This window comes from Eublepharis macularius, chromosome 2 (genome assembly GCF_028583425.1).
Source record: "Eublepharis macularius isolate TG4126 chromosome 2, MPM_Emac_v1.0, whole genome shotgun sequence".
Classification (NCBI taxonomy): domain Eukaryota; kingdom Metazoa; phylum Chordata; class Lepidosauria; order Squamata; family Eublepharidae; genus Eublepharis; species Eublepharis macularius.
In genome coordinates, this window is record NC_072791.1 from 47240548 (window position 1) to 47257749 (window position 17202).

The 17202-nt window shown below is 44.6% G+C and overlaps 1 pseudogene; it reads left to right on the forward strand.

Moving 5' to 3' along the window:
• Positions 1-14912, forward strand: part of LOC129323374 (ornithine decarboxylase-like) — an 80746-nt pseudogene extending 65834 nt beyond the window's left edge.
• The last annotated feature ends 2290 nt before the right edge of the window (positions 14913-17202 follow it).

Sequence of the window (17202 nt, forward strand, 5' to 3'; positions counted from 1 at the left end):
CATATATCCCGATGGTAGGGTTCCAAAAAAAACACCTAGGCAAATGCTGCAAAATTTTGGATGATAGAGAAGCTTGGGGTAATAGCACTTCTAGGTAATGCTCTAGGAATTTCTACTAACCTCTATGGTAAAGAGGTTACCATAGAGGTTAGTAGAAATTGCACCACGAAATGGAATCATGATGGGAAATCACGCCATGAAGACGCTGTCATTCTGTGAGTTTTGCGTGATTTTGTGCAACAGTTAAGGCGTGTGAAAATGTCCCCTGCTGGGCCTGGGCAATTGAGGAGCTTATCTGGTGGGGTGTGAATGGGGGTATTGTCTCTATGCCTTGTGTGTAGCCTTCCTTGTGGCAGCTGGTTAGTCAGTATGGAAAACAGGATGTTGGACTAGATGTACCTTTAATTCACTTTCCCTGCAAAATTAATAATTAATCAACTTACATATTCTTAAATGTCAGATAGGAACCTAAGGATAAAATTCAATCCTATGTTCTAAATGGTACTTTGAAAATTGACATTAAAACCTTTCTCCCCTCAAATAAACCTGTGAAGTATATTGAGTTCAAGAAAGAGTATTATAAAAGTCTAAGCTGGGTGCACACTTGTTAAAGTACAAAGAAAAGTTTGGAAAAAACCATGGCTTATTAGAATTACTAAAAGGTTCTAGTCTGAGTATGCACCCCTTAAATTTGTGTAGGTGGTCAAAGGCTTTTCATCTGAAGAAGTCAAAAAGAGATAGTAAAGCTTTTTGCTGGTGACAGCAGTTAAAAATTCTGATTTCTATTGGAGTGGTAGAATAAGGATAGAGTGATGAACTCCTTCTTAAGATCTAATAACTCATGTTCTGGGCCAGTTGGTTGAATTTCCCACACCTTGATTGAATTGAGGTCATCCATGGCCATTTTGCTGCACATTTTAAGACAATCAAGTTAAGAGACTGTTACTAATATTGCAAACTAGGCATTTATGCATAGTTCTGGCACATAAGTTTAACTTCTGTTCACTTGGACTCAGTACATTATGCTTGACAAAAGAGGTGATAATGCTTGATAATACACTATATCTTAATGGCTCAGGTTTGTGTGTGTGGTGACTCTGAACTTATCTTGAGTAAACTCCTTGTGCACGCTTGCACTGGGCTGTTTCCTGGCGGGGTGCGATGCTGGCCACAAGTGTGTTTCCATACTTTGAACAGAGCCAATTCTAGTCTGTTTGGGACCAAAATTGTCTCCAGCGAAGGATGGGAAGATGCCTGCTGCTGGTGCAATGATGTCACGTCAGGAAGTGACATGTTCGTGCTCCTCCAGGACTGTGCCTGGTGCGTACTTTCCTGGGTGGTCTACCAGTGGTGGGCTTTCACTGGGTTTTTTGCCACCCTGGCAATGGGGCAAACCCCATCAGAGGGCAACTGGGAAGCCTACTTAATGGTGTTGAATGACTTTGACCAAGCAGCCATCAGGATGGGATATGACTCCCCTCCCAGTCAAAGCTGGAGGCAGGTATTTGTGGAATGGTATAAAAAAGGCAGAATTTAGATAAGAGGAAGAGCAGCGAATCATTGATTGAAGAATTGACTAAAGCACCTTGAGGTGCAGTCTCTCTCTCTCTCTCTCTCTCTCTCTCTGAAGATCTGATGTTGGGTGGCAGACTGGTTGCCATGTAGGAGTATCTCTGTGCTTTTCCCAGTGTTCTCTCTGTCTGTATATATGTAAATAAAGCAAGTTCTGTAAAGAAACCGTAAGAATCCAATGGTTTCTTCTTCCAAGGAAACTAGTTCTGGTAAGCATTAGTTCCTGGAATGTCTCACTTCTTGGAGAAACTGGGCTAAGTTAATAATAAAAAATCAGGAAAGTGCCAGAGGAAGCAAAAGGCTTGTCTGTCTTCAAGGCAAACGAGTAAGTGAGGCACAGCATTTGAATGGCCATCAGTGAATCTAATTAGCTGGCCCTTTCAGATAGTCCAGGCTTTTATTTTTTTTTTCCTCCACAGAGTTCTTACAAAATTCCCATTTCAATATACAGAGAACAGCACACATGCTTAACAAACTATTTTAAATAGGTTACCAAATGGTGAGAAGACAAGAAACAGGGAGCTAGGGAAAGAAAGGTCAAAGTAGGTTTTGAGGAGACTAGCTCTGTCTCACACTTGGGAGCTATTTAAATATTTGCAGAAATCTCATTAGCTCTCTCAACAACTGTATTTCCAGCTGTGATTGCCTGCAAATGCCACCACTGATGCTTTGTAATGGGAACAAAGAGGGGATGGAATATCATGGCAAGGCAATTTGCCCACTTTTAACCCTGCTTGGGGCCACGTATGATGCATAAGAGAAGGCTTTCTCAAGGCTGCTTGATGCTCAGAAAACATCCCTCTGGAGAAGAAGAAAAAGATATCAGCACCTGTCATGTGTGTGTGGGAACAGCAGATAGGAAAGACTATTCTAATATGTCAAGTTATCACAATGTAATATTTAACTAGAATGTTTAGACTATAAATCTAGTTACGAGTATTTTATTTTGTATAAACATTTTATTTGACAAAATAAACATGCACTATAAATCATGCTGGTAGGAACATCTAATTTCCCAGGCTCCTTTTTGAAGACCCAGAGCCCATTCTAAAGACTTTCTGTGTCAGAACATCATCAGAAAGGAGCACAGCACACTGTCATTTTACAGAAGTATTATTCCAGCACCACAGCCTGATAATGCCAGAGCAAATATTTCAGATCATTTGTAAATGTTTTGCTAGAGTCAAACCTATGCTGGCAGTGGCATGGGACTGCTAAATAAAAGTCCAGTGACTAAAAACATTTATTTCACTATAAGCTTTTGTGAACCCCAGCTCACTTCTTCAGACAGATATATTTAAGGAATATCATACTGAGAAATCTTATGGGGAAGATTATTACACCATGAGTCTTTCAAATGAATATTCTAAATGTAAGGGGAAAAGGGAGGAGGAGGAGAATGTAGGAAGGTCAGGTGTGAATCGTGTCATAAATAAACAGAATTAGCTGTTACTGGTTGATGTTGACAGTCAGAGGTTTGAACAGATAAGCAAATAGTTTAAGTGAAAATTAACTGATAAAGATACAAGGTTATAGTATGATAAAATGTGTGAAAAACAGCCAATTAAAATTTCTATAAAGTGGGTCCTGTAGAGCTATTAGAAATTATAGCAACTAAGGAAATCCAAATTTCTGTTTAAGCTAGGATGACACATTCTGTGTTTAATGTTTTTGATGAGCACTAATTGTTGTGAACCCTATGTTTGTTTCATTGTTAGAGGATAAGGCAGAACCACTGTAACAATATGGCTACCAGGGGTGAAATGAGTGCCAGTTGCTGTTAATTTGTCGTTAAAGAAAGAGGAGGAAATGTTCCCCCTGAGGGTTGATGGGCTGTGGGGCCAGGGAGAGGCCTGCAGGAGTCTTGGTGTGGGACACCCTTCTTCCTGGACTACAACTCCCAGCTGCCCCGGGCCAAGAAAGTGCGGGAAAAAGGGGTGGGGCCGGAATGAGGAGACTCAGCCGATCCTGAGGGGAAAAAGTCAGTTAGTCTCCTTCTTGGTTGAAGAAGGAGAGGCTCCTGCTGCTGGGTGAAACCCGGGTGCCTGGGACCTAAATGTGGAGGGCCTGGGAGGCAGCAGAAAGGAAGTAAGGGGTGAACCTTCCCTCAGACCACCACCACCGTTAAGGTAGAGTAGGGAACAGTGTGGTAGGGAAAGCAGACAACGGTTCTCTTCAGTTTGATTTTCTGCCCTATGAGTTCTGAACAGGGGGGGGGTCTACCCCTATGTGTTGTGCCTTTACCTGCTTTGTATATAGTGCTCAGTATATAGTTATTAAATTATACTTTTTTGGAATATAAAGGACCTTGTGGTGCTCTGACTACGTAAGCTCCCCCACTTGGCATGCTACAGGAAGGGAGGGAGCCCAGGAGAACCTGATCAGGCCAGACCTTGGTGGGTTGCCAATTCTCCAGGGGCCACCCAAAGATTGGGGAATTCACTTCCCAGTAAGGAACCTCAGCCAGAGGGGTCTCACTGCCCCTCAGTCCGGCGGTGTACAATTCAGTGAGTGGTGGCAGCGATGAAGAAGGTGACCCACGCCCACCAGGGACGGTAGGAGGCGGATAGCGGGGCTAGCAGGCCATTGACCGGGGCTAGCAGGCTCAGTTGCCCGGACTGAGAGCCAGCGCCCATTCCGCCACAACCACCATCACTTTTCCTTGCTATGTCAGGCTGCTGTATTTCCAGGTAGGATTTCAAAGAAATACATGGAAAATCACTGAAATTCTCAGAAGCAGTGGAAATACAATAATAACATTTGATTTATATACTGCCCTTCAGGACACCTTAATGCCCACTCAGAGTGGTTTACAAAGTATGTCATTATTATCCCCACAACAAAACAGCCTGTGAGGTGGGTGGGGCTGAGAGAGCTCCAGAGAACTGTAACTAACCCAAGGTCACCCAGCTGGCTTCAAGCGGAGGAGTGGGGAATCAAACCTGGCTCTCCAGATTAGAGTCCTGCGCTCTTAACCACTACACCAAACTGGCTCTCTTTTTGAGCTCATGACTTGGATCCTAAGGTGTTTTTCTGTTGATGCAGCAGAAGCTGATCTGACAAAATGGCTTTTTTGTCTGCAAGGGTGGGGGAGAGTTTGGTTTGCTGATTTCCCCCCTCCTGCTGCAGACTCCCAATCTGCTCCTTATATTGTTCCTTCAGGTCCACCGACCCTCAAGAGCACATTGTCAAGGTGTCTGTGTGTATTTTAGTGCCTATGAATTGTTAGTATCAGAAACAAACATCACTGAAGAAGAACCATTATTTTGAAACGTCCAGATGGGAAAGGTGTGCAGTGCTGCCATTTGGGTGGTCACGTGCAAATATTGATTTTTTAAACTAGGAATTTTTCAACACTAACAAGAAGTTTTTATTCTTTGCACTGTCCTGCCATATATTAAAAAACTTCCTCTTTAAAAAAATTAAGTGGGGAGAGCCAGTCCTTTAGATGGGGTGCTGAATTCACTGGCTCAGCCTAGGCAAAGGATTATTCCTTTGTTTTGTTTTAATGTTTTGTCTTTTGCTATGACTATAAGAATCAGTTAAATGTCTTACGTCACTTTTGATGAAATAGTCAGCTCAGCATGCCTTGGACATTGGGGGTTGCTTCATGTCTCTGTCTCTTGGGAGATTTTCTCTTCTTCTTGTCTTATGGCCTTCCAAAGGGAAGGATGTATTTCTCAGAGCCCCTGCCATGATATCCTCATCCACACACCCACATCCAGCCTCACTGCTAGACTATCTGGCCGTGGTATTGAGAGGGAAAGTGACTCTTTAGACTAGGACTCTCTTTCTATTCCAAGTAATTGCCATGAACGGAATCTACCTCAATAAACTGTAAGTTCTACAGTTTGATTGCCTGAGGATTAATTACTACACATTGAGGAAAACGCTTCTGACTAAGTAACTCTGCTTCCAAACGAAATATAACTATTTCTAATAACCTTCAGACACATTTATTTTACTTGTGTAGTCTGCCTATCAAATCAAAACACACCAATGTAGTAAATTCATAAACTAGACAATCGCTGTTGATGCTTTGTGCATGGCCCAGTAGTGCTTGGCAGCATACACAGCTGGGAGCAGAGGTGACAAAGCAAGTCACAAGTAGGCAGTAGAAGGGTGTGAGTGCAGGCATCGGGGGAGATGTGTGAATAGGGAACCAACAGCGGTGGGCCTCACCAGAAGCCATGGGCCCCCCTGGCAGAGTATTCTGATGTCAACCCTGGAAATACTGAGTTTTGTCTCCTTTAAATAAAAGCTAACTTTTCTTCAGTAACCTGGTTGCTTGTTTTGTCAGTATTTTGCAAAAGATTTTTTTTTATTTTCAGGAAAGAGAGAGGTTAGTTTCTCAGACAGGGACAGCTCAACTCATTCTGCTGCCTGAAACAGTGGGAGTGTTCCATGAAAGGGGGCATGCACTTCCACTCATGCCACTGCTACTTGGTTCCAAAATTCTGAATGAAGATGTGGGGCTGTGGCAAATCTGAGCTACTGCTTTACAAGCAGGTGACCTCATCAGGTTCAATTCCCTTACATCTACAGTTAAAAGCCCCAGGTAGCAGGAGACATGAAAGACCTCTGCCTGAGGCCCTGGAGAGTTGCTGCCAGTTACAGTAGACAATATTGACACTTTTTCAGTGTCTTTGTCAGATGCATCTGACGGGGAGAGCTGTGGTTATCGAAGGCTTGTACTACATTGGAATTGGATGGTCTGGTTGTTTTGTTGCTACAAACCAACACGGCAAACTCCTTTGAAGCCTCACACAAGCCAATTAATCTCCACTCCAAAAGGAGATGTTTACATTTACTGGCAAAGGAATGTTTTGGTTGAACCCTCCCTCTCTCCCCATAACTGCATCTTCTCTCTCCTCCTCTCTTCCCCCCTCCTCTTCTGTATTTGACCATCTTCTGTATCAGGCATCTGACGAAGAGAACTTGATTCTCGAAAGCTTATGCTACAATAAAATTGGTTAGTCTTAAAGGTGCTACTGGACTCTTTTTAATATTGACAATGATCGACCATTGGTCTGATTCAGTACAAGGCAGCTTCCTCTGTTCAACGTGTATTTCTGTATGAATAGTGCTTCAAAGGGGAAAAAAAAACTCTTACACATTTTCTTGCTGGTATGCTTTTACAGGGAAGAAGCTGATGAGAGAAAATGAGAATGTTAGACATTGAGCTGGGACTGGTCAGATTTTGAATGACAGACTCAAAATGAGATGGCTTGACTGAGTAAAGAAAGTCACTGTTTGCAAGATTTGAGCAAGTCTGTTAATGATAGGATGCTTTGGAAGTATTTCATTCATAGACACAAGTCAGAAGCCACTTGACAGCACATAACACACACACATTTCATGAAGAGTCCAGTAGCACCTTTAAGACTAACCAATTTTATTGTAGCATAAGCTTTCGAGAATCAAGTTCTCTTCATCAGATGCCTGATACAGAAGATGGTCAAATACAGAAGAGGAGGAGAGAGAAGAGGCAATTAGGGGGAGGAAGGGGGAGGGAGCAATCAAGACACATTTCATGCAATACTATGGAAATGTATTAATGAAACTGCATTATACTTCCTCAGGAGAATGTAAATATTCTGCTAGCATCTTGGTGATGTTCAAATTTAATTCCTACAGCAATCCTAAGCAGAGTTACATTGACTTCAATGGACTTAGAATGGCGTAACTCTGTTCAGGACTGTGCTGACAGTTACATAGCATTTGATAGAATCCCAGGATATACACTTGAGACCTTTTTATGCCTTACAGTCTGTAATACATCCTTTACTATTGCTCGCATGTATGTGGCTATATAAACACAAATCTATGGATGTCTCCCCCATTTCTAATTTATCCCAGATGGTTTTGTTGTGTGTTGATGCAGTCTTTGTTCTGTATCTTTTTCTACTCTAGAACTTAGTTTTGCTGTCAGTATAAACAAACCTGGGTATTGTAGGCAGAGCTGGAATTGCAGTAATTCACTAGGTGCTCCAGGTGGTATTTTTGGGAGTATATACAATACTCAGCAGGTGTTAGGCATACTAATATTGTCAAAATTTTTCATATGGTAATCATTCCTCATAAATTCTTAGATGACCTTTAAAAAAAACTCATGGTAACAAACATGTTGGAATGGCTGTCTGTAAGTTATATGAATGCCTACATGTACAAAACAATATTCTCTTGTGGGAATGTAATAAGTCACAGTTCAGTAATTGTAGCAGATGTTCCAAGACTGTGAGGCATGAGCTGCTACTGAAATTTAGCCTGCCTGCTGTGTCCTGGAGAACCTTGCTGGGGACGCCATGTTTTTTCTCATCCAACCTGTGCTGAAGGAGAAGAAAAATAGATTGTTCAAAGGGATGAAGTGAAAATAGAGGGGAGGAGGAACAATAGGATTTGGATTTCAAGTAATCATGATCAGTTTAATAGAACTAAGTTGGTTATATCTGTGCACTATAAATTCTTGTTTCTAGATATAATAAAGGATTATTGAATTAAAGAAATCTGTATTTTAGTACCTCAGCACACAGAGAAACACAGCTTTCCAAATAGGTGTACTACTTGGGTTCTGGGAACGTCAGAGGTTCCCAAAAAATTATTCTTATTCTATTATTTTGTTTATTTATGACACTGAGAAAGTCAAGATATTATGAACCCGAGAATCGTAAGGAAGTTAGTCTCACTGCTGTTCAGTTTAAAAATGGCTTTGGCATTGAAAACAGTTCTGCTTAATGCATCAGTCTGAAGTGCTGGCTCTGCATATAGAGCTTTCTGCACTTCTTCCTTGTTTAGATTCCAGCCACAATTAATTTTAATCCAAGTAACCCCAGTTTAGCTGGGTCATGGATCAAGATGATGATAAAATCCATTTGTTCAGGGAACAAACCAACAGGAAATCTGCCCAGATGTATTCTGTTTCCATCCTGTCTTTGCGGTCTTGAAACAATACATGCATTTAATAGTAGAATAATTAGATACTTTTTTGAGTGGAATGGTTTCATATGAATAATGGGCACGATGAGTCAACTACCAAATAGCCAGCTGTTTTATAGCAACCTCCCTTTTTGATTTCCTTTCAAGGGAGACCTAGTTCAGTGGTTAGGAAAATGCAATATGTACAGATTAGAATAGTTCTCCTCTACAATGTGAAACTGAAATAGGCGTTGAAGTTAATTTACTCCAGCAATCTAATTCTCTTCCCAATAAAAAAGAGGACACATGAGTGCTTATGTGCATGCGCGCGCACACGCACAAATACATTGGGAAGATATTTGTATTGCACATTTATTTCAAGTCCATTAGCATAATGGCTCCTCCTACATCACTACTCTTCCTGATCACTACAGTCCTAAATGCTTTATCTGAGTGGGAACTTACTTTGGTTGTCTTCCAGATATAAGTGCCCATCTGTTTGGGAGAGACACTCTCTTCATCAAAGGCAAAGGTGTTGTCACCTCCTCTGCCCTCCTGTCTGCCTTATGAATTGATCTGTTGATGGCAAATAATATCCAAGGATGACAAGGCTGTCAATGATCGGACATTTTGTGGGTCATTAATTTATAGGGTTGCCATAAATCGGAAGGGGCTTGACAGCGCATAACACACAGAAACGTTTGTGACATTTGATGTTTTTTTGTTTTGTTTTATATTGTAAGGCACCTTAAATCTTCATTGAGAGGTGAAACACTTCAGTCAGTCAATGAAAAGCTATCTGGACTGCATATAGGAGCTTCTGCCAGATTAAGGCCTTCTTTGCACAGACAATTTTTGCTGCTTTTGGCCCCATACTTCTTTGGGTTTTCTTCCAAATTATAATAATATAATAACAATATTCCATTTATATACTGACCTTCAGGACAACAACGCCCACTCAAAGAAGTTTACAAAGTGTGTTATTATTATCCTCGTGACAATCACCCTGTGAGGTGGGTGGGGCTGAGAGAGCTCCTAGAAGCTGTGACTGACCCAAGGTCACCTAGCTGGCTTCAAGTGGAGGAGTAGGGAATCAAACCCAGTTCTCCAGATTAGAGTCCTGCTGCTCTTAACCACTACACCAAACTGAATGGATGCTTAACTGCCCCTTCAGATTTCAATTTGGTGTTTCTAAGATTCTGTTCTGAATTTTCTAGCTGCACCATCCCTCTAATATAGGGTTCCCAGGTGCTCGCCAATGGTGGGCAAACTCCTGTTGGTTTGTCCCATGATTAGTGGACTGCTACTGGCAGGCAATCCAGGCAAACATGTGGTGTGCTGCTCTCAGCGAGGTGTGATTACATCACTTCTGGAAGTGACGTTGTCACACTGGCAGGGCTCCCCTCCCACAATCACTGCTGGGCTCCTTCCCCCCCACTATCCCCATCATCATGGCTGAACTCCCTACCCTCCCACTCTTGCATCTGATCTCACTACTCCCACCATCACTGCTGCCCCCTCTGGGGCTGGCATAACTCCCTGCCCCCCACTGCCACCACTGCTCTAACCCTGCAAATTCTTTGAAGATCCCCACTTATTTTGTACTAGGGAACATCTTAATTTATTAATCATTCCTTTGAATTTTTTTGTAGGAATTGTAATAACATTCCTTTTAAACAAACCCTATGATAATGTAATAAACTTCTCTGGGAGCTAGACATAATAAGTTCAATTCATTTTTATTTTTTAAATTTTACTTTACTTATACCCCACCTTTCTCCCCAATGGGGATGCACGGTGGCTTACATAATTCTCCTTTCCTCTATTTTATTTTAACCTATCCCATGACATAGGTTAGGTTGAGTGTGTGTGACTGGCCCAAGGTCATCCAGCAAGCTTCCATGGCACAATGGGGATGCAAACCTGGTTCTCCCAGATCCTAGTCTGACACTCTAACCACTATTAGAGATGGGCACAAACCGCATTACGAACTTAAAAAACCCATGAAAATGGCGATCGCATGATCGCAATCCGGCGGTTTGTGATTGTCCACGACCAACGAACCAGCGTTCGGAAGAAACCTGGTTCGGTGCGTTCGGCCGCGGTTCAGGAAGCCAGACACTCAGGCGCCAGCAATCAATTCCCCTGGCAACGGAGCCGGGGGAATGCCTGAACTCTGTCTGCGCTCCTTCTGTCGCCCTGGAAACCTGAATGGAAGCCCAGCTTACCTTGATCGGCAGGTCTTCTTTCCAACCACGGAGCTGCAAAGCGGTTACAAGTTGGGAGAAGACACCCAGGAGAGGGAGGGGAAAGGGGTGTTCTGTAACCATGGGCACTCCAATCTCATCCCTGCAGACCCTGATAGGCAGCTCTGATGGCCAAACACAGACCTCCTGCGTTGCTCAATAGGACCTGTGCTTATAAATAGCCATGGGCTCCCAGGCTGGGTTTCACTTTCAGAGAGCAGTGGGGTGGGACAGACCTCTTGCTTGCCACTTGCAAGCCTTTGAGGAGAGAGACTGAGAGTATAATTCAGCTTGGATTTCGGGGATAGGGATCTATCTCCTCTGGTTCCAGGGCTGCTGCCTGGCTCTGGGGACAGGCTCAGTGGGCACCTCGGCTGAGGGCTCACATTGATTATTGATCAATGCCTGTGGGCACTGTGGGAGTGGTAGGCTAGGGCTCTAGTCCCTCCCTCCCTCTGGTGCCAGGGCTGCTGCCAGGCCCTGGGGCCAAGCTCGGTGTGTACCTTGGCTGAGGGCTCACATTAGTGCCTGATCTGTTCAGGTCTGTGGGAGTGGTGGGCTAGGGCTCTAGTCCCTTGCTCCCTCTGGTGCCAGGGCTGCTGCCAGGCCCTGGGGCCAAGCTCAGTGGGCACCTGGGCTGAGGGCTCACCAAATAATTCCTATGATGATCACAATCATTATCATTTTAATTCTTATTCTTATTATTACTATTATTATTCTTAGTCTCTGTGCCTGTTCTGTCTAGGCATCTTGGTGTGCTGGGCTATGGCTGTAGCCCCAGCCTCTGGTTCCAGTGCTGCTGCCAGGCCCTGGGGCCAACCTCAGTGGGCACCTCAGCTCACACAGTATTATTAGTGCCTGATCTGTTCAGGTCTGTGGGAGTGGTGGGCTAGGGCTCTAGTCTCTCCCGTCCTCTGGTGCTAGGGCTGCTGCCTGGCTCTGGGGCCAAGCTCAGTGGGCACCTGGGCTGAGGGATCTAGTGGTCAGACATCTTGGTGTGCTGGGATAGGGCTCTAGCCTCAGCCTCTGGTTCCAGGGCTGCTGCCAGGCCCTGGAGCCAAGCTCAGTGGGCACCGCAGTGGAGGGCACACTTAGTCATCTCCTTTCCTGTCCTCCTTAATTCTAGTTTGGTGGCACAATGAGTCTTCATCTTCTGTTGGCCGCCAAGGGTGGTTGTGGGGTGAAGTGCAATGGCAGTCCTCCTGGTTCAGTTGTGGAAAGCAGTATTGGGTGTGGCTCGGGGGCCACAGAGAGTCCTCCTGCTCCCTCCAATTCACCTGTGTGGGCTGTGGAGGAGGCCAAAGAGGTCTTTCCGCGGGGGGAGAGAATCTCAACATTTTGAGGAGGGGTGGGTGGGCAATGGATTCCTGGAGGAATGGTACATGTGTTATGAAATATCCCTCCCATACCCATCCCAAACTCTCATTGGTGTCCCCGCCTGCAATCCACCCCTCACCCTGTCGTCCGTGTCCAGCCCCACAGCGTAGCCTGTAACCGTTCATCCTCCTTCCCCTGGGACAGTTAGTGGTCGACGTTTCAATGCCTCCGTATGGAAGCACTTTTGGGCTCTTCCTGATGACCCCGATGTGGTGCAGTGCTGTGCCTGTGATGTCCTGGTGTGCAGGGGCAAAACCCCGAAGCACCTGTCTTCGACGGCCCTGACTTGGCACCTGAAGAAGCACCACCCGAGCCTGTCTCCCTCCTCACCCAGTGAAACATCCGTTGGGGGGAGAAAGGGGGCGAACAGCTCTTCTGAGCAGGGGTCAGTGGGAGGACCACTTTGCCCTGAGGGTGACACTGGTGGGAGCAGAGCGCTCCAGCAGGCCGCGCTCACGGAGGTTGTCCCCTCGGGGTCTGGGACAGAGCCGCTTAGAACCTCAAGGCTGATGGCCCAGGAGGCAGCTGCTGCTGTACTGTTCCTCAGTGGGACCCTCGGGTGAGGACCTGCAGTTGCTGGGGGATCAGGCCTCCGCCCGAATGTCATGTCCTCTCCCACCCACGCTGGGAATACCAGTGCGCTCCTCTTTGGCCTGGCGGTTGCAGGGGGATCTTCCTACTTACCCCCCAGATGACAGGTCCTCTCCCTCCCATCCTTTCCAGCAAGGCAGGGAGGTGGGTACTGTCGGCTGCTGCCACACTGTTCCTCAGTGAGACCCTCGGGTGAGGACCTGCAGTTGCTGAGGGATCTTACCCCTCCCCCTCCTCATGATGACATGTCCTCTCCCTCCCATCCTTTCCGGCAAGGCAGGAAGGTGGGTACGGTCGGCTGCTGTCGAAATTTTCCTTAGTGGGACCCTGAGGTGAGGACCCGCAGTTACTGGGGGATCAGGCCCCCGCCTGAATGTCATGTCCTCTCCCACCCACGCCGGGAATACCAGCGCACTCTTCTTTGGCCTGGCGGGTGGGCACATGGGGGGTGCCGCCGGCGAGCAGCCAGACACCCTGCCCCCTGAGGGGAGGTGACTCACCGCCACCTCCCCGTGCCCACCAGGCCCAGCGGCCACCGGCAGTAATCACCATTCCTACATTGGAGGGGTATACCAGCTCGGTCCTCTTTGGCCTGGTGGGAGGGCACATGGGGGGGTGCCGCCAGTGAGTGGCCAGACCCCCCGCCCCCGTCCCCGCCCATGCCTGCCAGGCCCAGTAGCCGCCGTCAGCACCCACCTTCTGTACACTGAGCCAATGTCAACCGGTGGCTCTAATTGTATCAAGTAGGAGTTTCCTGGGGGCCTTGGATTGGAGAGGGTATAACGCCAAGATCCCTTTTGCAATCTTGTCCAAACTTGAGTGATGGCTGTAGGAGAGCCTGCAAAACACTCCCCGGGAATATGGGCTCTCTAAGTGCCATGGGGGCCGTTCTGCCCCCCATGAACCACAAACCGGTTCAGCAATGGAAAATGTTCGTTGCGGTTTGCAACCTCAGGATCATCGTCGGCACCAAACCACAAACCACAGAGTTGTTAAATTTTTTTGGTTCGTGCCCCTGTCTATTCTAGACCCCCCAAAATGAAGTTTCTTGTTCAGATGATAAAGATGTATTCTATGTTGCAGATCTTGGGGACATTGTGAAGAAACACCTGCAGTGGTACAAAGCCAGTTCCCAGAGTGTTCCCTTTCTAAGCTGTCAAATGTAATGACAGTATATCTATAGTGAAGACTCATGTGGCTCTCGATTCTGGATTTGACTGTACTAGTAAAACTGTAGTACACTTGGTCCAGAGTGTTGGTGTGCTTCCTGAGCATATAATACATGCAAATCCATGCAAGCAAGTCTCTGAGAGCGGGACCACAAGTGACGCCTGACACAGGTTGGACACTTGCCAGCTTCCCTCAAGTTTTGATGGGAAATGTAGGCAGCTTGGCGGAATGTTGGACAAGTGACAGTTGAAAAGTCCATTGGACAGCAGTCAGAGAGTCAAGCTGCAAGACCAGGATGCCTACATTTCCCATCAAAACTTGAGGGAAGCTGACTAGTGTCCAACCTGTGTCAGGTGTCACTTGTGGTCCCGCTCTCAGATTAAGCATGGAGCAAATAATTGTGTACAGATGATGACTTCTGATAGTGAAGTTGAGCTGCTGAAAGTTGCAAGAGCCCATCCAAAAGCAAAGTTGGTCCTGCACATTGCAACAGATGATTCCAAAGCAGTTTGTCAGCTGAGAGTTAAATTTTTTTTATGCAGGCTATTTCTGATGCCCACTGCGTGTTCAACATGGGAGCTGAGCTTGCTTTCCATATGCACTTTCTTGATATTGGTGGAGGCTTTCCTGGCTCTGAAGATGTGAAACTTCAGTTTGAAGAGATAACAAATGCAATCAACCCTGCACTGGACAAATACTTTCCTTCTGATTCTCAAGTGAGGATTATTGCAGACCCTGGCAGATACTATGTTGCATCAGGATTTACATTGGCTGTTAACATAATTGCAAAGAAAGTCGTAATAAAGGAACAGACTGGTTCTCATGATGGTTTAATGACAAAACTCTTTTGTATTATTTAAATGATGGAGTATATGGATCTTTTAACTGCATCCTATATGACCATGCACATTAAGCCTGTTTTGCAAAAGAGCCCCAAGCCAGATGAGATATTATTCCTGCAGCATATGGGGACCAACATGTGATGATTTAGATCACATAGCTGAATGCTGTGGCATGTGGGAGTTGCAGGTTGGGGACTGAATGCTGTTTAAAAACATGGGGCTTACTCTGTGGCTGTGGCTTCTACTTTCAATGAATTCCAGAGGCCAACAATACATTATATAATGCCAAGGCCACTATAGCAACTGATGGAGCAGATAAAGGAGCAAGGTTTTCAAGCAAAGGTGGAAGAGCAAAATATTACTTTGCTGCTGTCCTGTGCCTGGGAAAGGGAAATTGAGCACCATCCAGCAAGCTGGGCTTCAACTAGCATTAATGTATAGATAAGGTGTAGCTAACTTGCAAGTTTTAGGAAAGGGATTTTTTTTAAGCTGTGGGGGCCATTAATTCTTGCTAGAATTTTAAAATGTGTTGTCAGAGTAGACAGCTAGGAGATGGGAAGAGTCACATTTACCTGTGTTCCTATAGAAACTATTTAAATTATGGATTTTTATTCACTTCTCAGATATGCTCCTAAAAACTGACCCTTGACTGTCAAACAAGGATTTGTAGCTTGTGCATTTGGCAGAATGCTCTAAACAGTATTGTGGCCTGATTGTTTTACAATAAAGTCTATTGATTTTTTTAAAAACTCCTAAAACCAGAAATGCTGGACTACTACAAATAGTTCCAGAGAAGAGAATGCTCCAGCACCAGCTGGGGGGTGAGGGAGACCCCCTGCTCAGCCCTATCTTCCCTTCTGAAGGCACTGAAAAACACCTCTGCCTGGTAGACTGTGACCTCTTCTACCTGAGCCATATCATATAAGATTTTTACTGTTCCATTGTACTCTATCTGTTTAAAGTGATTTTTATTGTAAGCTGCCTTGGATCCATCCCACTTTGTAGGGAAAATGTTAGGTTAAAGCATCAGAAAATAAATAATAATAACTGAACCCCATTTCTTTCAATGGGATTTTTTCACAGTTAACGTTTGCCGAATCAGAGCCATATTATTCTTCTAAGTTGTCTGTTTAAAATTGCAATATTGACCTTTTGTGGTTGTTCTTTATAAATCAGGAAAGCACTTTAAATTTCATTTTGGGCCTTTAATCACCTCAGGCAGTGCTTATCTGGCAGTCACAGGCCGTCTGGATTGCAAAAATTCCACTGAGAGTGCAGAAGCCATGTAAAAAGGCAGCAGCGCCTTGAAGTACAGAATTCAGGTTTGAGAAAATAGTTAGCAGGGCCCGGGAAGAAAAGAATCTTAAAGTATCCTTCCAGTTGTCAGAAACTGGAATGAAAAACAGTATACATTGTACAGAAGTCTAAGTATTTTAAAGAATTGGCCATGAATTTTAATAATCATAATAACATTCAATTTATATACCACCCTTCAGGACAACTTAATGACCACTCAGAGCAGTTTACGAAGTATGTCATTATTATCCCCACAACAAATATCCTGTGAGGTGAGTGGGGCTGAGAGAGTTCTGGAGAGCTGTGACTGACCCAAGGTCACCTAGCCAGCTTCAAGCAGTGGAGTGGGGAATCAAACCTGGTTCTCCAGATTAGAGTCCTGCTGCTCTAAACCACTATACCAAACTGGAGAGCCAGTTTAGTGTGGTGTAGTTTTATAACTATCCACATGACTACAGTATGACCCATTGGGGAAAATTTTCCAAGTAACAACTAGTAACAAAAAAGAGATGTCTGAAAGTGTCTGCAACATATGGGTGTCTGTGAAGGAGGAGAGGAGATATAAATGTACTGGTAAGAAAGGGTGATTTCTACTAAACTGGGCTTCAGTGCGACCTGCAGCTCCCCCATTGCACAGGAAAACAATCAAAACACTACAACTGTCATGCTTACATTCTTAAATTAAATTCTACTTTTGTTTAAGCAAAAAAGATTCCCCCCCCCTGCCTCAACTACCCTCACACACTGACCATTCTGTCAAACAATCATCTATAATCAGCCTTCCTATATTACCAGTTAAACTGAGGAGGTCTAAGGCTAAAGTCTTTGGTGGCAGTGAATATCTTTTGAGGGAGTCAAGGAGGCAGTAATAAAAAAGGTCACACAAACAAAATGTGTAAAGTAGAGAATACAGGAAGCTATGTGTGAGTAGAAATAAAAAGTATTGACTGCAACCAGAAGTATAAGTTTAAGGTAATATAAGAAGGAGCTGAATTAAAAGCTGAAAATAGAAAACTGATCACTAAGAATTTAAAATTTAGAACAAGGGTTAAGTCATTAGGTTAACTAATTTTGTCATGTCCCTAGAAAATAAGTACCTAATGATCTGGAATTGAAAGAGCTCAGCCCTTGCATAATTGCAAGGGTGTGGTTTCTCAACTTAATTCAGCAACACTAAAGTGATTGGGATTAGG